At 39.9% G+C, this 26,372-nt stretch overlaps 2 pseudogenes; both read left to right on the top strand.

The window, feature by feature from the left end:
* The first annotated feature begins 323 nt into the window (after window positions 1-323).
* LOC102847866 lies at window positions 324-1,419 on the top strand (annotated as a pseudogene).
* A 108-nt stretch (window positions 1,420-1,527) lies between these two features.
* On the top strand, window positions 1,528-12,132 carry LOC102844342 (annotated as a pseudogene).
* Window positions 12,133-26,372: the final 14,240 nt, after the last annotated feature.

Raw genomic sequence — 26,372 nt, 5'->3', positions numbered from 1 at the left:
ATGGAGTTTATAAATCAGGTGAGAGATCTCCTCCCAGAGCAGAGGTACACCTCTGGTGCTTGAGAGGGAGCTACCTAAAACTCCCGTGAGGAGAAACTGCTGCAGTTAGAAAACCTGGTCTCTTGGCTGAGCCATGGACTACCTATGGCTTTAAGAAATAGACTTAAGGTGGAAGTGCTGTCTGGTGGGGTCCTTTCACCTCTGATTCGGGGCATCTCGCCTGCCTCCCCGTGGGGAATGTCCTGGAAGCCCGTTCTTGCGGAATAGATGAAGCCAGAGCCGATGCCGGCTGCGCCCCGGAGCCCCCGGCTCAGGGCTGGGCCATGAGTCTGTTGGGCAGCCTCGATTCCTTGCCCCGGACCCCACTGCAGTCCGGCAAGGCCAGGATGAAAAAGCTGCCAAAGAAGAGCCAGAACGTCAAGTACCGGCTCAAGTACCTCTGGCTGCGGAAGGCAGCAAAAGACACGGTGTTTGAAAATGCTATTTGTGATGAAATTGCTCGTCTTGAGGAAAAATTTCTTAAAGCAAAATAAGAAAGGAGGTACTTGCTGAAGAAGCTCTTCCAGCTTCAGGCACTCACTGAAGGGGAGGCACAGGCCTCAGCTCCTCCTCACAGCTCCAGTTTGCCCCTCACGTTTGGTGTGGCCCGCTCTGTGGGAACTGTACAGGGAGCTGGGCCCATTTCCGGACCCAGTACTGGGGCTGAGGAGCCATTTGGGAAGAATTCCAAAAAGGAGAAAAAAGAAAAAGGCAAAGAAAACAGCAAACTGGAAGATCATCACCGACCGACCTGGCTTCCATGATGAAGTTGCCATCTACCCTGTGGGCTACTGCAGTACTCGCATGTATGTCAGCATGAAGCACCCAGACCAGAAGTGTCTATAAACCTGCCAGATCAAAGATGGGGGTATGCAGCCACAGTTTGAAATTGTTCCTGAAGATGACCCCCAGAATGCCATTGTCAGCTTTTCTGCAGATATTTGTCACGCAGAACTGCTCAAGACCATCAGTTCATCTGTGGAGAAGTTAATGCCCAGTCTGCTTCCTTCGGGAGCTGACTTTTTTGGGTTTTCACATCCAACAATCCACAACCTGATCCAGAGTTGTCCAGGAGCTCGAAAATGTGTCAATTACCAGTGGGTGAAGTTTGATGTATGCAAACCTGGAGATGAGCGGCTACCCCACGCACTGCTGGAAGACAATGCTGCTGTGAGCTTTGAAGCCTTTCAGAGACAGATTTTTTATGACGATCTGAATGATGCCATTCTGCCAGGATCCTTGGACCTCCCAGAGCTTCAGCCTGCGAACTTTGTGGCTTCTTACCAACCCGTGTTCTTGAACCACGAGCCCCTGGTGGATACTTCTCTGCAGCACTTGAAGCCTCTGGCACCGTGTAGCCCAGCTCAGTCTTCAGACTGAAGAAGAAATCAGACATCCAACACTCTCATCCTTATGGATGTTTTTTAAAATTTAAAATATATTGAAGGTGGCAGCAATTGAGGAGTGAAGAAGATAACACGTCTTATCATGGAGGTTCCCATGGTGACAGTTTTCCCTGCAGAAAAAACTTCAGCGGCTTTATTTTTAGTAATAAACTTCTCTTAACAGTTCTACTTATTTTCATCTTGTGGTTATCAGAAGTAATTTATTTTGCTTAAGCTAACTAAGGTAAACATAACTGCTTTATAAATCAGAGTGAAAAGTATCTACTGACTCATGAAGGAGTTATGATGATTCCAACAACCGTCTACCTTTGCATCTGATCCTAGTTCAAAGACTATTCAGTCTCAGCTCCTGAGAGGCTGGCTGCTACTTTATTTTCCTCCAGTATCACCAACATCAAAATCTCTGCTTGTACCTAGTGTGGAAAGTACAGATAAGTACTCTGCTCATTTTTTCTTCATATTTTGCACATCTTATGAGGGATCAGAAGGTCTCTAGATTCTCTTTTTTTACCCAGTCCACATCTCCTCTGTAATTCCTTACTGGAAAATGTGCTGTTCAGTACAGTGAACCACACCACACAGATTCCTGTGCTGTGATTGACACTTGGGCCCCATCCTCCATTATCTTGTCATTTAATTGTGCAGTAATGTAACCCATAGGAGTGCTGGGAGCACACGGCTCAGAGCCCTGCTGCTAACGGAATAGTCCGATTGAGTACCAGTATGCAGGAGAAAAGTCCCGGCTGTGTGCTCCCATAAACATAATAGCCCAGAAATCACTGCTGTGTCAAGCAAGGTTGCTGTGAGTTGGAATGAACTTGATGGCTTACGATGTAATCTTGTATCCTGTGCAGCTGAATTTTCTGAACTCTTCTTGGCACTAAGCAGGGTTGCTGTGGTGTTGCCTAATCTCAATCAGTACAGTTCTCCATAGTACTTTGTAGGATGCCTTAACTATCCATCCAGCCAGGCCTGGGTGCAACCGGAGGGAACAGAAGGACCCTAGGAGTAGAAGACTGCTGCAGAAGGTGTGAATTGGGCTCTGGTTGGAGGAAGGCACAAATGGGATTTGTATCTTAAGTAAAACGTGACCACCAGAGAAATGAGACCAAGAAGCTTGTAGCTCACACTACACTCACTGCCATGGAGTTGGAACCGACTCAGCTGACCTCCAGTAAACTGCATGGAAGAAGACTGTCCATCTGTGTCCCAAGGAGCTGCTGGTTGATTTGAACTACTAGAGAGGCATGGCCTTTGGTTTAGCAGCACAACTTGTTTCAGACTATGCCCCAGAGCTCCCCATCCCGTGCTGGCCACTGTAAACGGAAATTAGTGTGGTAATTCTTGTTCTCATTTTGGGTTGAGGGTAACTTTGAATTGCTCAGCAAAAAAAAAAAAAAGAATAAAAGTTGGATAATAATCAGGGGGCACTAAAAAAAAAAGAAATAGACTTTAAAAAGAAAAAAAAGAAATAGACTTAAGTTTTAATAGACGTTAAGAAAGGCAGGCCTCCGTAAGATTCCCTCAGGGCCCTGCTGCAGACCAGAGAGTACCTTTTAGGTAAGGCAAACTTTCCAACTGCACAGGACAAGAAAAACTGACAGAAAAGCAAGATTCCCATCCCAATAAATGGAACATTTTTAGCCTGCAAATAATTAGCTGTTGTTATGTGTAAGGGAGTCAATTGTAACACATAGTGAACAGTAGTTCACTAGGAACAGTAGTTCTAAACCCTGACCCATCTTAAGCCAATCTCACTGCCACCAACCCTCCTGCCCTTATCACTCCAATCACTCTGTCAGTTCATCTCATCCAGTATCTTACTCTCCTGTGCTGTCCCTCAAACCTTCCAATCATGGTGTCTTTCTCCAAGAACTGGTCCTTCCTAGCAACATGCCCAAAGTATGTGAGATGGAACATCAAAATCTTTGCCTCCAAGGAGCAACCTGGATTTACCCTCTACAAGACAGATCTGTTCGTTCTCTTACCAGTCCAAGGTATATTCAATACTCTTTTCCAGTGACATCAATTCTTTTTCTGTTATCCCTATTCATTGTCCAGCTCTCTGATGGATATCAAGTAAAATTAAAGCAATATTACCAACCTACACAGGCACAACAGAAACAGCCTAATAAACAAGAAAAACTTCACATAATGTCATGAAAGTAGTAGGCAGCCTCAAACATAGTAAATTTTAAAAAAAAAAAACAGCCAAAATAACCCCTTTTTCTTGAAAAGCAGAACATATTGCAGACTCAATGAATACTCTAGAAAAGGAAGGTAGAAGAAATATATTGGCATCAACTTATATGAACAGCTATGGTAGAAGATAAAAATGATGGGAGAAAAATGGAAACCACAGATAAAGAGAATATCCCAGAGACAGGGAACCAGAAGAGATACATCCATGTGGAGAATACTGAATAAATTGCAAAATATGGGAGAAAGTATTGAAACCATAAATGAAGAGATAGAAGAAATGAGAAAAAAAATAACACAAGGCAGAGAGGACACAACCAACACAGTCCTGAAATTAACAAAAATGCATGAAAATGCAATTCAAAATATCAAGACTAAAATGACAGACATTTCCAACATGCTAGAGGGACAGAAAAAAAGAGAAAAAAGAGTCAGGGAGGTAGAAGACAAAAAATCTCTATTGGGACAGAAAAAAAAAAAAACGAAAGAGGAGAGAGAGAAGAAAAATTAGGAAAACATTAGAATCATGTGGGATAACATCAACTGGAACAATATATGTATGATCAGAATTCCAAAACATGAGAGATCAGGGAAAGCACTGAGAAAATTGTGCAAGAGGTACTAGGAGAAAGCTCGGTATCATGAAGAATAAGGATATACACACTCAAGAAACTCAGGGAGGCCCAAGCAGGCTAGACGCCAAAGTAAAAATATTATTACAAATCATAGTCAAATGGTCCAAAAATCAATAAAAAAGAGAGAATCAGCTCAAGAAAAACAAAGAGTCAATTACAAAGGCGAACCGGTTAGATTAAGTTCTGATTTCCCAGCAGAAAATAAGCAAGCAAGAAGACAAAGGGATGACATATACAAGAGTTTAAAGAAAACAATTGCCAACTAAAGATTCTGTACCCAGCAAATTTTCAGAAAAGCAGTAGCTTAAGGAACTTATGAAAACAAGACCAACTCTACAGGAAATTATAAGGGAAGTCCTTCACACAGAGACACCAAAATAAATTTGATGGGCCATAGTAACCAGAAATAACAAAAAAAGTATCATAGCAAATGGCACTGATAAAATATGGCCTGTAATCATACTTCGTCTGAATGGCTTGAATGCACCAATTAAGATAAAAAGAGTAGCAAAATGAATGTAAAAACAAAAGCCCTCAATATGTTGCATATAAGAGACACATCTAAGAAACAAGAAAATAGACTAAAAATGAAAAGCGGGAACGAAAAATACCAAACAAAGGGCATCCACTGAAAAGCAGGAATGGAAGTTATTAATCTCTGAAAAACTACCATAGAAGATAAGGAAGGATGATACATAAGGATTAAAGGCACGATGTCGTTGTTGTTGTTGATTGCCATCGAGTCGAGTACGACTCATAGTGACCCTATGAACAAAAAGCCTAAAGCCTTTCTATAATTATTGTCATTTATCAAAGTTCATAGGGTTTCCAGAGGCATCTTTTTTAGGAAGTGGATGGCACTACTGCTTCTAAAAAGGCACAATAGACCAAGAAGATATAATTTTGGTCAACATCTATGCACCAAATGACAGACCTTCAAAATATATAAGATAATGTTTAAAAGACTTGAAGAAAGAAATAAACACACCACAGTACTGGTAAGACACTTTAACACATTACTCATACCAAAGAAAGATCAACTAAAAAGAAATTTAACAAAGATGCAGATCTAAACTATACATTCAGACAACACAAACTTGTGGATGTATTCACCATACTGTACCAAGTAAAACTGAAATTTACTTTCTTCTCCAGTGTATAAGGTACATCCTCCAGAACTGATCATGTATTAGGACACAGAGCAATCCTCAGCAAATTAAAAAACATTTAAATAATATAAAGTGTCTTTTCAGATCACAATGGCATAAAACTAGAAATTAACATCAATAAGGTAAAGTTTATAAAACCACCTACGTGGAAACTAAATCATACCCTACCAGAACACGATTTGAGTTATAGAAGAAAAAAGAAATGCAATTGAAAATTTCCTCAAAATAAATTAAAATGAAAGTAAAGTGTACCAAAACCTCTGTGAAACAATAATGACAGTCTTCAGGTATAGTTCATAGCAATAGGCAAACACATTAAAAAAGAAGAAAGAACAAAATTAATGACCTAACTCAATACCTCCATCAAAAGGGTGGGAACCCAAAAAACAATCTGACTCCACAGCTTCTAGAAGAAAGGAAACTGGACAACAGCTGAAATCAATGAGATAGAAAAGAAAAAAACAATTTAAAAAATCAACATGACCAGGAGCTGGTCCTTTGAAAGGGTCAATAATATAGAGAAACCACTGGCACATTTAATAAAAGAAAAGAAAGACACAAATAACTCGAATAAGAAATGATAGAGGAGATATTACAACAGAACCAGCTAAAATTAAATATATAAAAATGGAATATTATAAAAAGCTATACTCTCATAAATTTTAAAACCTAGAGGAAAAGGACAAATTACTTAAAATTCATCCTCCGCCCTGATTGAGGAAGATGTAGAACACTTAAATAAACATATCACAAAAGAATACTTGAGTAGGTAATAAAAAGACTACTCAACAAAATAAGTCCTGGCTCAGATGGCTTCACGGTTGAATTCTACCAAACATTCAGAGAACCATCACCAATTAGTCTTAAATTATTTCAAAAAATGTAAAAAGAAGGAACACTCTCATGGTGATTGCTCCATGAAGCATAACTTTAATACCAAAACCAGGCAAAGACATTACCATAAAAGAAAATTATGGAACAATATCTCTCATGAACACAGATGCAAAATTCCCTAACAAAATCCTGGCCAAAGTTTGATATTTCCTCAAAGAGCTGAACATAAGGGAGTTCTGGTGGCCTAGTGGCAAGAAGCTGCACCACAATCCCAAAGCTCCGTGATTCAAATCCACTCTACTGGAGATGTAGGGACAGTCTCCTTCGGTGCAAGCTGGATCTGACTCAATGGCACAAAAACAAAAAAACCAAACCCCTGAATATAGAAATTCCATACCCATCTATTCCACTGTTTGGAATATACCCCCGGAAAGTGAGAACTGAGGCACAAATGGAGACTTGTACACCAATGTTCATAGGAGCATTATTCTCCATCACGAAAACATGGAAACAGCCCAAGTGTCCAACCACAATAAAATGGACTGAGAAATGATGGTACACTCACTTGATGGTATGTTATGCAGCACACAGGAGCAATGATTTTGTAAATTACTACCTAACTTGCGAGGGACTGGAGAGCATTATGCAGAGTGAACTCGGTCCCATAAGGGCAAATTCTGTATAAAGCCATTACTGTAGAAAGAGAATGAGGATACAAGCGTCGGGGTGAAATGGAAGTAGAGGGGTGAGGATGGGCGGGATGAGGGGGTTAATCATAAGGTCACAAAATTAGATGGGTGGTGGGGGAGGTGAAGGAAGTGGGAAAGATCCTGTATGAAAAACAATGTATTCAAACTTTGTAAATAAACCAGCATAAATTTTTTAAGGAAAAAAAAATTACGTATTAAAGTGGAAAATTCAAGCATTCTTATTAATATAATTAAGATATAATCTTTGCTTCTAAAGACATCCATTACTCTTGTTCCTCTTTTCAAGCTCTTATTAAAAATGCAAGTATTTTATGGCTAGCAGTGCAACACACTATGAAATACACCACCAGAGTTCCAAAGTCTATATAATTTTTAATAGGGCAGTTGTTGTTATTGTTAACTACAAGTTGACTACAACTCCTAGCAACTCCATGAACAAATGACCCTGCCTTTTTTGTATGCTATTTTCATTATCTCTGATATACTCAAGCCTGCTGTTACAGTCACTATAATCCATCTGGCTAAAGGTCTTCCCATCCTTCTCTGACCCGTTACATTTCCAAGCATGATTTCCTTTTCTAAGGACTGGCCCTTCCTGACCAAAGTATGTGAAACAAAGTTTCATTATCCTTGCCACCAAGGAGCATCATGGCTGCAAATTCTCCAAGAAATGCTTATTTGTCATTTTGGCAGTTCATAGGATGTTCAGTGCTCTTCTCCAACACCACAACTTAAAGGCATCAATTATTCTTTTATACATACTCATTAATCAACATTCAGATACATAGAAAGTAAGATTATGATTTGTATCAGGCATACCTTGGTCTACAACTGGCGCTGTTACTCTTTAGCACTTTCCCAATGTAGAAGTAAACTTTCCCAATGCTATACCTCTTTTTCCATTCATTCTTGCTGATGCCAAAAGTGTTAATCAAAGGTCCTTGAACTGCTGCAGCAAGAATTTCAGAAGTCCTCACTTTCAGCAAGCCAAGCTGTGTCATCTGCTTAACACAGATTTTTGATGAGTCTTCTTCTTATTTTGATGTCATATACTTTTTCATAAAGTCCAGCTTCTTGGTTGATTTGTTCTGCATATAGTCTGAGTAAGTATGAGAAAGAATATAGCCCTGATACACACCGTTCCTGATTTTAAGTCATACAGTGTTCTCTTTCTTTGTTAGAAAACAGTGTCTTATTATAGGTATTAGTTGTTCTGGGATGAGCAAAAGTAAGTATCCTGGAATTCCCATTCTTCTCATTGTCAGCCGTAATATGTAGTGATCTACAGTCAAACGCCTTAGCATAGTCAATAAAATACAACAGCCTTCTGATATTCTCTGCTTTCAGCCAAAATTCATCTGTCATCAGAAATTATATCCAGCCTGAATTTCTGGCAATTATCTGTTGATATACTATGTGAGTCATTTTCTAACAATCTTCAGAAATATTTTACTTGCATGTGATATTAATGATAATATTTGGTGATTTCCACATTATGTTGGATCACTGTTTTGGGGTATAGAAATAAATATGGATCTCTTCCAGTCAGTTAGACTGGTAAATTTTATGGCACTGCTTGGTGAGCACATCTAGGGTTTCATGTGTTTTTTGAGACATTTCAATTGATACCTCATCAATTCCTGGGGTTTTAATTTTTATAATATCTTCAATTCACCTTGAATGTCTTCTTTAATCACCATTGGTTCTTGACCATCTGGTATTTCTTAAAATTTTTCAATGTCATCCAATTCTTTTTGGCACAGAGACTTTGTGTATTTTATCCATCTTCTTTCAATACTTTGAGGATCATTCAAGATTTTGCCTGTACCATCTTTTAGTATTGCAATGTGTGTTTGTTGTTGTTAGGTGCCATTGAGTGGAATACTACTCATAGCAACCCTATGAACAAAAGATCTGAATCCTGTTCTACCCTGTGCCATCCTCACGCTTCCTGACACACAAGAACCCATTGCAGCAGCCACTGCATCAATTCACCTGGTTGAGGGTCTTCTCCTTTGTTGACCCTCCACCCTTCCCAACATCATGTCCTCCTCCAAGGAATAGCTTCTCCTAGTAATATGTCCAAAGTATGTGAAGTGAAGCCTCATCATTCCTGCCTCCAAAGAACACTCTGCCTACACACTCTCTAAGACATATCTGTTTGTTCTTGTGACCATGGAATGTTCTGTGTCTTCTCCACCACCATACATAGCTCAAAGGCATCAATTCATCTTTCCACATCTTTTTCACTGTCCAGCTTTCAGATGCATAGCAAGTGACTGGAAAGAATATGCCCTGAATCAGACATATCTTTGTATTCAAACTGAAATTGTTACTCCTTAATAATATGGAGAGGTCCCTAAACTGCAGACTTTCCCAGTGAAATACATATCCTTATTTTCTGACCACTTGTCCTAAGGATGTTGATCCAAGCAAGATAAAGTTGTTGACAATTTCAGTATCTTCTCCATCCATCATGATATTGCCTATCAGTCCAGTGGTACAAATCTTTGTTTTCTTGACATTGAGATGCAATCCATATTGAAGGCTGAATTTCTTGATCTTCTGCAACAAGTGCTTCAAATCGTCTTCATTTTCAGCAAGCCACTTGTGGTGTTAATGGTTTATTGTTCAAAATTACTTTTCTAGCCATCGACTTTGACTTTCCAATGTGGACGGTTAAGAATATGCAAATAGGATGTGTTAATCTGTCCACAAAGGTATTGGCTATACATCACACTAAGTTAAGCAGATTCAGAGGAAGATCTTGGAAATCTTACCACCATCAAAGAAGCAACAGAGTATGTAGAATGCATATCTTTTGGGGCCAGTGATTCCTGTAACACTCAGATCTAGGCCTACAGGAACTGGAGCAGTCAGAGCAGAGAAATAGAAACTTGACATGAGACAGTTCTGACTTTGAGACTGCTAACGTCATGGAACCCGAGCTAAGAGCCTTTGTCCAAGTTTGTTGGAGGAGTGCAGGTGGGGTTGGGGCTGGAGAGAGAGGCATGATTTAGCAAGACTAGCAGTTTTGTAACACTGGACTAAAGACATGAAACTGAAGGCTGAGGTCCCTGCAAGCACATTTTAGGCACTCTCCTAACTGATTGGATCCTACTATTGACCTCAGTTATAGCCTATTGTCTTCCCTAATTAGCCCCATGATTGTGAGTATGCTTTTGTGTGATCTCTGAGCTATTGGAATGGATTTTGACCCAGCAGAGCAGTAAAAGTGGTGTTGGAATTAATAGGAAAAGTATCTACTGGCTATCTGAATGTTCTTCCTTATGAAGAGTCATTTCATATCTTTTGCTTATTTTGGGATTGGGTAATCACTCTTTTCCTTGTGGAGGTACTATATAATTTTTTTAAACTTTAGTTATATCTTTGTCTGAAATATCATTGCCAGATAATTTTTATCCAAGTTTGTTGCATTAATTTTCACCCTACTCTGTTTCTTTACCTTTTATAATAGTGGATTTTGTATTTATACACTATTAGTTCTTATCACCACAGTGTCTTCTAGATTCATACATGGTATGTGGTATTTTGAGAATTCTTCGCTATTCTTTAGGGTTTCAAAATATTTCATTGTGTGTATATACCATAGTTTGTTTACCTATTCAACTGTGTGGCTATGTGTATTACTTACATCTCTTTACTATGATAAAGAATTCTGCAGTGAACATGCATGTATACTTGTTCTTGTTGCTCCTATTATTGTTTTAGGATACTTACTTAGTACTGTGACTGCTGGGCAAATAGATATTTCTATTTTCAACTTTTTAAGGAAGTAAAAATTGCTATCCATAGTGTTTGGCACAATTTTATATTCCCACTTACAATGTATGAGAGTTTCAATCTATACAAACATTTCTCAGAATTTTTACTGTCTTACAAATAATTGCTTTTGTCGCCAGGCTGATGATATCCTCTTTAAAAGAAAAAAGAAAAAATGCATCCCTCTAATAGCTTAAACAGAGAAAAAAAGAAAAAAACAAAACCAATGTCAGTAGAGACTATGAAATTTACACTAGAGTGTCAAGAAACCAGAACAAGGGGAAGAAATGCAGAAGTAAAAGAGATGAACACAAGATTTCAAAGGGTAGCCTGAGAAGAAAAATTAAATATTATAATGGGATGTGCCAAAGAGCTGGATTTGGAAAATAAAGAAAGAAATCATTTAGCATTTCTCAAACTGAAAGACCCGAAAAATGGAAGCCTCAAGTTACAATACAGAAACACACTATGGAAAAATCTTGAGTGATCCAGGAAGCGTCAAAAGAAGAGGATGAAATACACAGTCATTGAATAAAAAAGAATTGATTGACACTGAAAAATTCCAGGAAGTAGCACTTGAACGAACAAGAGCCACTAAGAAGGCGCAGGGCCCAGGCGGCGGAGGCGGAGCCCGAGCGCGGCCATGGCGGGGCCCTGAGTGCCAGCAGTGCTGTTGTCCCTCGTCACCAGGAGCCTCATGCAGCCGGCACCAGGCCTAGCGGGGCAAGGGTCCCCAGCAGATTCCTGGCCCTGCAGTCACAGTGCCCCAAGGCGGCAAGGGATGGGTGATGTACGCGTCCATCACCGAGTGTAAGGCCGAGGTGAACCCCTCCAGCATGGCAACCACACCTTCAGCTACACGCTTGAGGAGCACACCAAGCAGGCCTTTGGCATCATGAATGAGTAGCAGCTCTGCCAGCAGCTGGGCAATGTCACACTGCAGGTCAAGTACGAGGATGAGCCAGTTCATGGCCCATAAGGTGGTGCTGGCCTCGTCCAGCCCCCATCTTCAAGGCCATGTTCACCAGCAGGCTTCTGGAGCAAGACATCAAGGTGGTAACCATTGGAGCCATCCACCCCAAGGTCATGGAGGCCTCATCAAGTTTGCCTCCATGGCCTCCAATCTCCATGGGCGAGATGTGCATGCTGCATGTCATGAACGGCACTGTCATGTACCAGATTGACAGTGTCGTGTGTGCCTGGAGCGACGTCCTGGTGCAGCAGTTGGACCCCAGCAGCGCCATTGGCATCGCTAACTTCGTCGAGCAGATTGGCTGGTGCAGAATTGCACCAGCAGGCCCGCGAATTTATCTACAAGCACTTCGGGGAAGGAAGCTGCCAACAGAAAATATCTTGAAAAGTCACGATGATGTGCCCCAGTTCCAGCATGACGACACCCATCAGTGGCATCCTCGAGATGACCATAAGCGTTTCTAGAGCCCTTGCTGTGTGCCAGCCCCTCTTCCACAGCTCTGACATCACCGACTTCCCGGCCAGCAAGGAGGAAGTGCTGCCCTTAGACCTGGGCAGACAGCAGGGCCCAAGGTCCAAACTCAGAGGGGCCCAAGCTTTTAAATGCCTTTCTCAAACTCTCCCAAGGCCACCTTTGATGCCTGGGACTAGCGGGGCTCCATGGCATCCTGTACCAAGGAGTTTCAGAATTTTGCCAGCTAGAAAGTTTTGGGGCCATAACTGCAACTCAGGCTGCAAGTACCCCAGTTACCTCTAGAATCTTCTCTCATTGTTGTTTTTTTATTTTTAGTTAAGGTTTTTAAAAAGAGGAGCCTGGGTAATGTGTTGGACTGCTCCCCTGTTGGTCAGTGGTTGGACTCTACCAGCTGCTCCATAGAAGAAATACAGGCAGTCTCCTCCTGTTACAGTTTAGGTCTTTGGAAACCCAGTTAGGGGTCATTGTGAGTCAAGTTGGCTTTATGGCTGTGAGTTCCATTTGGTTTTGTTCTTTTTCTCAACGTGTGATTTCAAAGAGGAAAAACAGATACAGTTTTCTTTTTGTTCAAAACCCAAATGATAGAAAAAGATGCAGGGTTCATAGTATCTTCATGCTTTTTCCTGAGCAACTATTATCTGCTGTGAATAAAATGGAAACACATGTTAAAGGAAAAAAGAAAAAGAGCTAGTAATAAAAAAGGAAATTGTTCAAGCTGTACTGAAAGCATTGTCAAAAATAAGATCCTAGGAATTAATGGGATACTGATTGATATGTTACAACTAACATACGCAGGTCTGGATGTTAATTTGGAAAACAGTTACTTGGTCAATTGACTGGAAGAGATCCATATTTGTTCCCATTTCCAAAAATTGTGAACCAACAGAATGTGGAATTAATCAAACAATATCAATATTACATACAAGCAAAATATTATTGGAAATTATTTTTAAAATGGCTAGAAAAGTAAGTACATTGACAGAGAACTGCCAGAAGTTATGTCACCAGGGATTTCATTGCTGTTGTCAGATGGATCCCATTCAAATCAGAGAATACCAAAAGAATGTCTATTTGTGTTTTATTGACTACACAAAGACATTTGACTGTGTGGATCATAAAAAAACTATGGCTAACAGTGAGAAGAATTAAATTCCCAGAACAGTTAATTATGTATTTTGTTGTTGTTGTTGTTGTTGTGTGCCATCAAGTCATCTGCAACTCATAGCAACCCTGTATACAACAGCTCTGAACCATGCTCTATCTTGAGCCATTTTCATTGTTTCTAGCACATCTACTCCTATGATATATTCAGTACACGACCCAAAGATATCGATTCCTCTTCTATTATCCTTAGTCATTATCTACCTCTCTGATCCATAACAAATAATTGCAAAAACCATGGCTTGGATTAGACACACCTTAGTCTCTAGACTGACAGCATTGCTTTTCAGTACTCTTTAGATGTCCCTGACAGTAAACTTTCCCAGTGCAATTTGTCTTTTGATTTCCTGACTCCTGGCACCCATAGTGTTGATTTTGGAGCCAAACAAGCTGACACTTGTTAACAATTTCAATCTCTTCTCCATTTATCATGATGCTGCCAATTGGCCCAACAGTGAGAATCTTTGTTTTTTTGATGTTGAGCTTCAATCCATATTGAAGGCTGCCATGCTTGACTCTCTGCAGCAAATGCCTTAGGGCCTCCTCAGTTTTCATGTGTATACAAAATCTATATTTAGATCAAGAAGGAGTTGTCTGAAGATAGCAAGGGAACACTTGGTTTAAAATTGGGAAAGGTGTCCATCAGGGTCATATCTTTTCTTCATACTTATTAAATCTGTATGCTGAGCAAATAATTTGATACACTGCACTTTATGAAGAAGAATGTGATACAGGTATTATGAACAGCCTGCGTTATGCAGATGATACAACTGTGCTTACTGAAAGCAAGAAAGATTTAAGGAGCTTGCTGCAGATAATCAAAGACTAAAACTTTCAATATGGATTATGTCTCCACATAAAAACAAAACAAAACAAACAAACAAACAAAAAAAAACAACAACCACCATCACAAGAACATGGAAACAGCACAAATGTCCAACAACAAATGTATGGATTGAGAAATTATGGTACATTCACACAATGGGATATTATGCAGCACACAGGAACAATGTTGTTGTTGTTATGTGCCGTCAAGTCGCTTGTGACTCATAGCGACCCTATGTACAACAGCTCTAAACCGTGCTCTGTCCTGTGCCAATCGCACTGTCTCTGACACACCCATCCCGATTACCCCAGTCACTGAATCAATCCACCTCCCAGAGGGCCTTCCCCTCCTGCTCTGTCCTTCCACCCTCCCAAGTATGATGTCCCTCTCTAAGGACCTGTCTCTCCTTACAATATGTCCAAAATATGCTAGACGGAGCCTCAGAATCCTTGCCTCCAAGGAGCCAGCCAGTTTAACCCTTTACGGGATGAATCTGTTTTCCTAGCAGTCCATGGTACTCTCAATACTCTTCTCCAGCACCACAGCTCAAAGGCATCAATTCTCCTTATTATTACTTAAATTGGGAGGAACTGGAAAGCGTTATGCTGCGTGAACTAACTCAGTCCCACAAGGATAAGTACTGTATAAGATCGTTATTGTAGAATGAGTATAAGGGTCCAAGAGTCGGGGGAGAGGCTGGAAGCAGAGGGATGTCGAAATGCAGGGGAAGGAGAGGATTAATCATTGGGTTGTACAATTTGATGGAGGGGGTGAGGGAAATTGAAAGAATTTGTTTGAATTTGTATTAGAATTTTGTAAATAAACTAATGAAAAGAAAAAGAAACAAAACCCTTCACCTCTGGGTGAATAGGCAACATCATTATAGATGGAGAAAAAATTTAAATTGTCAATTATTTCGTCTTGCTTGGACCTACAATCAGCAGCCAGAAAATTAGGAGATAAAAAGCATTGGGAAAGTCTGTTGTCAGGAATCTGTCCAAAATCCTGAAGAATAACATAACAGCTTAAAGACTAAGGTGTGCCTGATTAATGTCATGGTCTTTCCAATCACCTGCTATGCATCTGAGAGCTGGATAATAAATAAGGATGACAATAGAATTGATGCTTTTAAATTATGATATTGGAGAAGAAGGCTGAACATCTCATGGACTTAGAAAAGAACAAATATATATGTCTTTGGGAAAGTACAGAGTACTCACTGTACTTTCAGATGATAAAACTTTGGACATATTAAGAGCAGCTACTCTTTGGAAAGGGACATTATACTTGGAAAAGTAGAGAGTCAGCCAAGGAGAGGAAGAACCTTAATGAGATGGATTGATACTGTGTCTGTGACAATAGCCTCAAGTGTGTCAGGGATATTAAAGATGGCACAGGATAGGGCAGAGTTCAGATCTGCTGTTTATATGGGTTGCTATTAGTAGTACATGTGTCACTCTGGAGATTAAGGTGCACTTGATACAGGTTTTGGTCTTTGCAATCACTTGCTATGCATCAAAGATCTGGACAATGACTAGGGAGGACAGAAGGAGAATTGATGCCTTTGAGCTGTGGTGCTGGAGAAGAGGATTGAATATACCATAGACTGCTAAGAAAACTCACAGGTTTAACCTGGAGAGGGTGAAACCAGGCTGCTCCTTGGAGGTAAGTATTCTGAAGCTTCGTCTGACATACTTTGGACAGGTTACCAGGAGGGACCAGTCCTTGGAGAAGGACGTCATACTTGGGAGGGTGGAGAGACGACGCAAGAGAGGCAGACCCTCTATGAGGTGAATTGACTCAGTGACTGGAGTAATGCGGGTAGGTGTGTCAGAGACAGTGGGATTGGCACAGGACAGAGCAGAGTTTAGGGCTGTTGTACATAGGGTCGCTATGAGTCACAAGGAACTCAATAGCACATAACAACAACATAAGTAGTACTCAATTGGCAGCATTTAACAGCAGCTAATTAGGGAACTCTGGTAGCCTAGTGGCAAGATGCAGCACTCTGCTCAAGGCGACCAGCTGTTCCTCAGTAGAGGATGAGCAATCTCCTCTTATGTGAATATTTCCTCAGAAAACCCACCAGAAGGTCAGCTATGGGTTGATTCCAAATCTATGGTGCTCAACAACAACAATAGTGGCCCAGTAGTAAGGAGTTGGACTGCCAAACCAAAGGCACATGGTTCAAGGTTACCAGCTACTCCACAGGAGTAGGAGTAGGAAAAAGATGCATAATAACCTTCCATGTGATTTACAGCCTCTGGAAGCCTGTTGGTGGTTGTTATGTATCATTGAGTCAAAACCAACTCACAACTCCACTGAGTTTTCAGAGGCAGTTAATCACACTGAAGGAGATTGCTTATCCTTCTCCCATAGGACTGCCTCTGAAAGCCTATTGGTAAGTAAGCTATTAGTTCTGATTCATTGGCACATAACAACAACAACAACAATAACTAATAGATCTTTAGCATTTATTCATGTGTTTGTTGGCAAACTAAATGTCTTTGAAGAAGTGTCTTTTCATGTAATAATTACTGGTGACTGGAATACAGAAGTTGGAAACCATGAGGAAGGAGTGGTAGTCCAAAAGTACAATTTTGGTTACAGAAATGAGGTTGGGCACAGAGTGATTGGATTTGTACATTCATTGATTTATTCATCTCAAATACCTGTTTTAAAAACATAAATGGACTACACAGGAAACAGATTGGCTGCACCTGTGAAAAGAATCATTGTAAAAGCCCAATCAGCAGTCAAGACCAGGACCAAGGCTGACTGTGGACCAGACCATTAATTACTCGTGTATGAGTTCACACTTTAGCTGAAGAAAATTAAAACTAGTCCACAAGAACCAAACTACAGCCTTGAATCCACTCTCCCCCCCCCACCCTCACATTAGATACTGTGAAAACTTATTTCTTAACCTTGAATTTACTTTTGGTTCTGTTCTGTATTACTGTCACCTTGTGGTTTATTTGGGCAATCAAATTCAGACTAAAAACTTAAAACCAAAAACCAAACCCACCCACTTCTAGCAAATCGTTTCTGACACCACAACATTCCTGCAGGACAGAGTAGAACTGTCCATAATGTTTCCAAGGCTGTAAATTTCTGCAAGCATCTTTATTTCTTGGAGTGGCTGATGGTTAAAATTTGGTTAGCAACCAAATTCTTAAATCACTACATCCCAAGGGCTTTCTAAGAAATTAGGGAGTTCTGGTGGCTTAGGGGTAAGGAATTTTCTGCCAACACCACGATACATGGTTTGAATCCACCATCTGCTCTGCAGGACAAAGATGGACAATCTCACTCCCTCACTTGCAAACTTGCTGGAAGATTTGCTATTGGTTAATTTCCAACTGGAAGGTACTTAACTAGAGAAATTAAATGAACTGAGTTTCATTACCCAAGATATCCACAAGGTGGCAATAACACCGAGCTAAACAAACTTAATCAATGGCTAATATGAATGAATTTATTTTTTCCCTTGTTTTAATGATGTCAGTGAGGCCAGAGAATGCAAGATAACAGAGGCTGTACACAAAACAAATAGTGATGATGGTGACTCCATGAGATAACCGACTATGAAGGAGATCCTGTACAATACCTACAGCCATACAATCTATGAATCCATGGAAGATCGTAATTAAGTAAATTATCGAAGGTAACTGAGCTGGTAAATAATTTAGCCATAACACAAACTTCAATCCCTTTAATCAAAGCCCATGGACTTTTCCCTATACCATGCTGAAAGGTCTGAAGAAATTTCTTCATAACCATTCTTTACCTTGATATTGTTGTAGCTGTGTACTATTGAGTTACAGTAACTCATAGTTGATTCTCCAGCAGGTTTTCAGAAGCAGTAAATTGCATGTAATTTGATTGCTCATCTTTCTCCAGCAGAGTAGTTGGCAGATTCTAACAACATGCCATTGAGCTGACAGTGCAATTCTTTATCACTGTTGTTGTTATGTGCCATCGAGTCACTTGCAACTTATAGCGACTCTATGTACATTAGGGCTATTGTACATTGTTGTTGTTGTTGTTGTTATGTGCCGCCGAGTCGCCTGCGACTCATAGCGACCCTATGTACAACAGCCCTAAACTCCGCTCTGTCCTGTGCCAATCGCACTGTCTCTGACACTCCCATCCCAATTATCCCAGTCACTGAATCAATCCACCTCATAGAGGGCCTTCCTCTCCTGCGCCGTCCCTCCACCCTCCCAAGCATGATGTCCCTCTCCAAGGACCGGTCTCTCCTCACTACATGTCCGAAGTAAGTTAGACGGAGCCTCAGAATCGTTGCCTCCAAGGAGCCACCTGGTTTAACCCTCTCCAGGACAAATCTATTTGTTTTCCTAGCAGTCCATGGTATTCTCAGTACTCTTCTCCAGCACCACAGCTCAAAGGCATCAGTTCTCCTTCTATCCTCCTTGGTCATTGTCCAACTCTCTGATGCATAACAGGTGATTGCGAAGACTATGGCCTGTATCAGACGCACCTTAGTCTCCAGAGAGACACCACTGCTCTTCAGCACTTTGGAGAGGTCCCTAACAGCACCAGCAGCCAGGAAATTAAAAGGCGCATTGCCATGGGGGAAAGTCTGCTGTTAGAATTCCCTTCTCTTTGATATATAAATGAGATGTTGTAATTTTCTTAATAATGTAAGAGAAGCATGTAGGATTTAACTTATTTTTAATAAAGAACAATACTAAAAACTTTCCAGCCACCACTACATAACGGCTTGATAGTTACAGCAACTTCAACTTGGGGATTTATTTCAAAGTTATTCACATTTCTCTCTTGTTTCTTAATTGGCTGTAATCTTAATTACAAGCACTAGGGGTTCTGGAGTAGAATGCTTGCCTTCTAATTTGGGATTCCTGGCCAATGTATTTCATGCTTAGCCACCTGCCTGTCAGTGCAGGCATGTGCATTACTTTTATATTATTCAAAGAAATACAAATGGTTTCATTTGGGCTATTGTTTAAAGTAATACAAATGGTTTCATTGGGGCTTCCAGACTACAACAAATTAGGAAGAAAGGCCTAGGGATAATTGGTGGTCACAAAACCCTAGGCAGCATGGGAAATCTATACTTGGGGCATGAAGCAGTCTTTGGAAAAAAGCAAGAAAACAATGCATGGTTCAAACCAGGAAAGGAGTGCATCGGGGTGCATACCTTTTTAATGTATATGTAGAACAGGTCATTCAGGAGGCTGTACTTTATGAGGAGTAATGTGCATCAGGATTGGAGGAAGATTCATCAACAATCTGCATTATATAGATGATATAACCTTGGTCTCAGAAAGAAACTGAAGAGGACCTGATGTGCTGCAGAAGGTCAAGGACTGCAGTCTTCAATGTGAATTGAAGCTCAATATCAAAGATTCTCACCACTGGACCAACTGGCAAGACCATGATAAATGAAGAAGTGAAGAGATTTTTAACAATTTCAGTCTGCTTGGTTCCACAATCAACACTCTTGATATCAACAGTCAGGAAATCAAAAGATGAGCTGCATTAGGAAAATCTGCTGTCAGGGAATGCTCCAGAATGCTAAAGAGCAATTTTATCAGTCTAGAAACTATGATGTCCTTGATTCAGGCCATAATCTTCACAATTACTTGCTATGCATCAGAGAGCAGAATAATGACTAAGGATGACACAAAATGAATCAATGCCTCTGAGTCCTGGTACTGGAAAATACTGAACGTACCATGACTGTCAAGAGAAAAGCATGTCTAGAGAAAGGGAAACAAAGTTGCTCCTTGGAGGCAAGTATTTTGAAGCTCTGTCTCACATACTTTGAGCATGTGCCCAAGAGGGATGAGTCATTGGAAAAGGACATCACACTTGGAAAGGTGGAGAGATAGCACAGGAGAAGACAACCCTGGATGAGATGGATTGACACAGTAACTGAGATAATGGGGGTAGGTGTGTTGGAGACAGTGAGATTGGCTCAGGATCTAGCAGGTTACCACATACTTGTTAAGAAGTGTGGTATAAGAAGATCACAGTAAGTTTTCTCTGTCATGCTGTCTGGAGTATAATGTTGAGGTCTACTATTTAGTAATCACGGAGCCTGAAGACTTCCTTAAATCTGGGTCTCTTTCTTCAATCATACAGTGCTTTTTCTAATAACCTACCTAAAAGTATTATGATGTTGAAAATATTCTTTTACATAACCTCAGTGTGATGGGTCTAATTAGTTGACTCAGAACTTGGCTTCTCTAGACCACTGTTGGCCTTGCTATCACTCTCTGGGCCAGTCTTCTTATCGCACCCAGCTGTGTGGGCAGGCAGCCTGCCTACATCATCAACAGCTGTGTGAGCTTCTTGGGACCTTCCAGCAGATGGTTAAGCCCAATAAAACACAGAGGGGAGGTTTGGGATTAGGAGGAGTTTGAGGAACAGCACATTGTGAAAAAGATAAGAGAGTTTAGAATAGTACTAAATATCAGTGGCATTTTTAACCCCCATGTTTTGATGGCTAATGTGATATTGATCTTATTTGCATGAATTGTAATTACAGTTGGTGTCAGAAGTAGCAAGATATATTACAATGGCTCCATATTTATAGACACATGGGATTTTGTAAACTTGTGTTATGATGGTTTGGTGGGGAGACAGGACTGAGATGTCCCTGCGGTTATAGGTCCCTCCAGTTGAGGATCCTTGATTCTGTGGCCACAGGACCATCCTAGTAGCCAAACAGGACAAGAGAGTTTAGTATACGAACTGCAAGCAGAGGAAAGACTTTTCTTAGCTCTCTGCGAGAGAGGTCTGACATGAGTGCCTCTGCATACAAGCTTCTTGAACTAGCTGTCCTGATCTCTCCCACCACACCAGAGACAAAAAAAGACATTAGCTTCTGGAAAGAAAAGCTGCTGTGAGAAAAGCTGAGGGAGATAAGGCTATGTGCTGAGAGTGAACACTCTCTATTGCTTGTGGGGAGATGGGACTGAGCCATCCCTGCGGTTATAGGTCCTCCATCTGGGGATCCTTGCCTTCATGCCTGCAGGACCATCCCAAGGGCTAAACAGGACAAGAGACTTTAGTATTCAGAACTACAATCAGAGAAGAGAATTTTCCTATCTTTCTGCAAGATAGAGGGCTGACTTGAGATCCCCTGCACACAAACTGCTTGATCTCTAATCTCATGACATTTCTGAGATAAAGGAAGACATTAAACTCCAGAGGAAAAGGAGCATAAAAAACTGTTTAAGTAGAACACCTAGTCTCATACCACTTAGCCACTTCATATGTGAAGGAGGCCTATAGAGTTGGTGTCAGGGGACTACATCAAGGTGAGATTCCTACAGGGCTGAGTGTTAGAACAGAGAGAACCTCAAGGACTTTAGGAAAGACAAATTTTCCCAGAAATTATTTACAGTAGAGTGAGTAGCTCACCCCATAGGCTGACATTTTAACTTGACATAGTAATGTTATAAAGACAACAACCAATTACAACTTTCACAGACACAATAGAAATGACCACACACACACACACACACACACACACACGTCAGGCTGGAGACTAAGGTGTGCCTGATCCAGGCTATAGTTTTTGCAATTATGTGCTATGCATCAGAGAGTTGGACAGTAAATAGGGTTGATAGAGAATTGATGCCTTTGAGTTGTGGTGCTGGAGAAGAGTGTTGAATATACCATGGACTGCTAGGAGAACAAATAGGTTTGTCCTGGAGAGGGTGAAGCTGGAATGCTCCCTGGAGTCAAGGATTCTGAAGCTTCATCTGGGTGTGTTGCAAGGAGGGACTAGTCCTTGGAGAGGGACATCATGTTTGTCAGAGTGGAGGGGCGGTGTAGGAGAGGAAGACCTTCAATGAGGTGGATCGATTCTGTGAGTGGAGCGGTGGGAATAAGTGCGTTTGAGATGGCAAGGTTGGCACAGGATAGAAAAGCATTTAGAGCTCTTGTACATAGGGTCGCTATGAATCACAACCAACTCAATGGCACATAACAACAACTATATATATATATATATATATACCTCACATAATGTCAAGAATGCAACATGTAGCCTCAAACACTATGAATGTGTTGATATAGAGACATTCAAATAGCTACAAATGAAAGCACAAATGATGGAAGAAATAATGGAAGCCACAAATAAAGGGAATAACATAGAGGTAGAGAACCAAAAAGCATATACTGATGAAGGATTTGAACAACTATATAAGAAGGTGTAAATAATGGAAGAAATAATAGAAACCACTAAGAAAGCAAAAGTTTCAGAGATACAAAGCCAGAAAAATATATTGATGAGGAAGAACTTGCACAAATATGAAAGAAAATTCCAAAAAATGGAAGAAATAAAGAAATAATTGAAACTATATATAAAGAGGTGCAAGAACTTAAAAAAAAAATCACGAGATTGAGAGGGTACTGCAAACACGATACTAGAAAAAAAGAAAGGCATGGAAATGCAATCTAGAATATTAAGACTGAAATTGCAAAAGTGTCCAACATGCTTGAAGGACAAAAAAGTAGAACAGAAGAGATGGAGCTGAGAGTCAGTGAAGTGGAAGACAAGAACCTCAATGGAAAGAAACATACTAGAAGAAAAGTCAGAGATGAGGCATAAAATGAATAAAACCTTAGAATCATGTGGGATGACATAAAAAGGAATAACATACGTATGATTGAAATTCCAGAATAGGAGATCTTTAGGAAAATAACTGAGACAATTGTGGAAGAGGTACTAGAAGAGAACTTTGCAGGTATTATGAAGAACATGGAAATCCACATTCAGGAAGCTCAGCAAATACCAAGTAGAGAAGACTCAAAAAGGAAGAAAAGGATAGAACACCGAAAACAGCATGAGAAAAACAAAGAGTCACATACAAAGGAAAATCAATCAGATTAAGTTCTAATTTTTCAGTAGAAATCATGTGAGCAAGAAGACAACTGAATAAAAAATAAAGGTGAAAAACAAAAACGATTGACATCTGAGGATACTGTACTCAACAAAGCCCTTCATCAAATATGAAAGAAAAATCACATCTTTTGCCAAAAAGAAAAAAAATTTAAGGATTTATGAAAACAAGAACAAATCTACATGAACTTTTAAGGGAAGTCATTTACACAGAGACCCCAGAGAAAAGTGGATGGACCATAGTAATAAGAAACAACAAAAAAGAAACATAGCAAAATTATTAAACTTGGCATGTCAATAATCACATGTAATATGATTGGACTAAATGCACCAAACAAGAGGAAAAAAGTAACGGAATGGATTAAAAAAGCAAAGCCCATCAAGAGGCGCATTTAATAAATGAAGAGAAAGATAGATTCAGAATCAGAGGCTGGAAATAAATATACCAAGCAAATTGAACTTAAAAAAAAAAGGCAGGAGTGGCAATACCAATCGCTGATAAAATAGATTACAGAATGAAAACCACCATAAAAGATAAAGAAGGGTACTATATAATGATTAAAGGCACAGTAGATCAAGAAGATGTAACATTGGTCAACATCTATTCACCAAATAATAGACCTGCTAAATACAAAAACAACTGTTAACAAAACTGAAGAAAGAAATAGATAGCATCACAATAGTACTAGGAGACTTTAACATACCAGTCAACTCAAGGTGGATCAGAGACCTGGGAATAAAGTTCCAGACTATAAAATTCATAAGACAAACTGGGATCAAGCTTAGAAGGCCTAGTCTGTGGTATAAAGAGACTGCCAAATATAGCCAGAAATGCACAATCTGAATAGGATAAAATTGATGAATGGGACCTTCTAAAGAGTAAATCTCTATGCTCATCAAAAACGTTTTCCAAGAGGGTGAAAAGAACACCTTCTGACTAGGAACAAGCATTTGGTGATACCATCTCAGAGAAGGACCTCATAACAAAAAACTGCAATAAGATACCATATCACCCCAGTAGCAGTGACAAAGTTTAGCAGGGCAGCAAGTAATAAATGTTGGAGAGGATATGGTGAGATAGGAACTCACATATTGTTGGTGAGATTATATAATGGCGCAATGACTCTGGAAGGCAGTTTGGCATTTCCTCAGAAATCTGAACATAGAAATTTCATATGACTCAGCTACTCCACTGCTTGGTATATACCCTAAGAAAATGAGAACTGATGCACACGTAGAAACTTGTACACCAATGTTCACAGCAGCATTATTCACCATGTAAGAACATGGAAATATTCCAAATGTTCAACCACAATCAAATGGAAACATTTCCTGCTCGATGTCATCCTCAAGATCAAGCTTTAGTTCACCATTGTGGTTGTTGGAACCGTCTATATCACAGAAAGTCTCTCTTGCCCTCATCCATCTACTTTACTATGGCAATGTCCTCCTCCAGGGATTATTCCCTCCTTATGGCATGTCTATAACAAGCAAGTCAAATATTGTTCTTTTGTCATCCAGTGAGAATTCATTAGGTAATTTTTGGCAATGGATCACCAGGCCTTTCTTCATAGCCTGTTTAGTTCATGAGCACTGTTGAAACCTGTCTAACATGAATGAACCTGCTGGCATTTGAAATACCAATAGCATGACCTATAGGATCCCAGCAGCATCTGTAGTATGACCGACTGACTCTTACCATATACTTTATAGTGGTGCTTTCCTCATCTGTCTTAGCTATTTACAGCACTTCCTGAAGTAGGTAATGTTATAATTCAGAGACTCTAAGTCACATAGTCATTGACCCTTAGTCAAACCAGAGTTGAAATGTGGTAGAACTTGGATTCAAACCTGCATTATCCTTCACTTACTCATTACCTTTGAGTTGGAACTGACTTATAACTGACCCTCCAGAGGGCATCTGAGTCTGTAAATGGCATAGGAGGAGACTTCCCATCTTTCTCCACTGGAGCTACTGATGAATTTGAACCACCAGATAAATGCAGACCTTGGTAGCAGCACTGTGGACTACATCACCAGACCTTCCATCAATATCCAATGTTTTTAGTGCTCCTGATATTAATAAAAACATTCAGTTAGAATATTTTAAGTGTAATCTTTCCTTGATAAGAGGAATAAAATGCACAAAAACGGCTGTTAGGAATTTAATCTCAAATGTAACACATGGGCATATTCATGCTTGTGCTTTCCATATTTGTTGTAGTATACAGAGTGGAAGTAATTGAGAGTTTGACCCTACAGACTTCTAAGACACCAACTACAGATGCTTTCCTTACAATATTGTTACCAAGGCAAAGAGAAAAGTATTGAAAGTGGAAAATTATGTACTCCCTAGTGAAAAATGAACTAACACTTTGACTTATCTACAATCTGCTTCCTCCAGACATTCTGGACACTCCTGGAATTTAATAATAGCAAGTTATGTTTGTCTTTTGTTTCATCATTCAATTTAAAATACAAATATGCCATAGGGATAGTTCAGCTCCAGTTCCAAACCACTGTAATAAGACAAATATTACAAAAAAGTAAGTCACGTGAATTTTTCTGGTTTCCCAGCACATATAAAAGTTATGTACTTACTATACCATAATCCATTAAGGTGGGATGGTGGTTAAAATGTGTAGTTGATAACGTAAAGATCAGCAGCTCAAACCCAGAACATTGCACTTGCCTTATCTGTTCATTCAAAGTTTTCTGGCATAGTCTGATAAACCAAAAAGTAGTTTTGATATATAAAAAATTGTAAATGATGTTGTTTATCTTTAATCTTAGTTGGTCATAAAGCTGTCAGGCTTTTTTAACTGTTGTTGTTGTTGTATACTGTCAAGTCAGAACCAAACTGGTGGGTTTTCAGAGGCAGTTCATCGCAGAGGAGGAGATTGCCCATTTTTCTCCCTCAGGGCAGTCAGTGGATTCAAACTGCATGCCTTGGGGATTGCAGTGCAGCTTATTGACACTAGGCCATCAGAGCTCCCTGTTTCTATATTATATATGGTTTTTCTTGTTTCCAGCATAGTTTTTTAATAATATATGGTTTTTCTTGTATCCAAGAGAGTTTTTTAAAGGCAGTGTTAACTATTATGCTACAATTACAGTGCAAAGTTAATATTATTTCTTACCAGAATATTGTTTTCACTCTTCAACAGACTTTTATTTTTTCTATAATTATATTTTATTAATTTTCATAAACATTTACAGAGATTTTGGGTTTCCATTCATTCATTGTTGCACTATTCTCTC

The sequence above is a fragment of the Elephantulus edwardii genome, unplaced genomic scaffold (genome assembly GCF_000299155.1).
Source record: "Elephantulus edwardii isolate Elephantulus edwardi_28Jun2011 unplaced genomic scaffold, EleEdw1.0 scaffold00067, whole genome shotgun sequence".
NCBI classification, from domain to species: Eukaryota; Metazoa; Chordata; class Mammalia; order Macroscelidea; family Macroscelididae; genus Elephantulus; species Elephantulus edwardii.
This window is presented reverse-complemented; position numbering and strand designations above follow the sequence as displayed.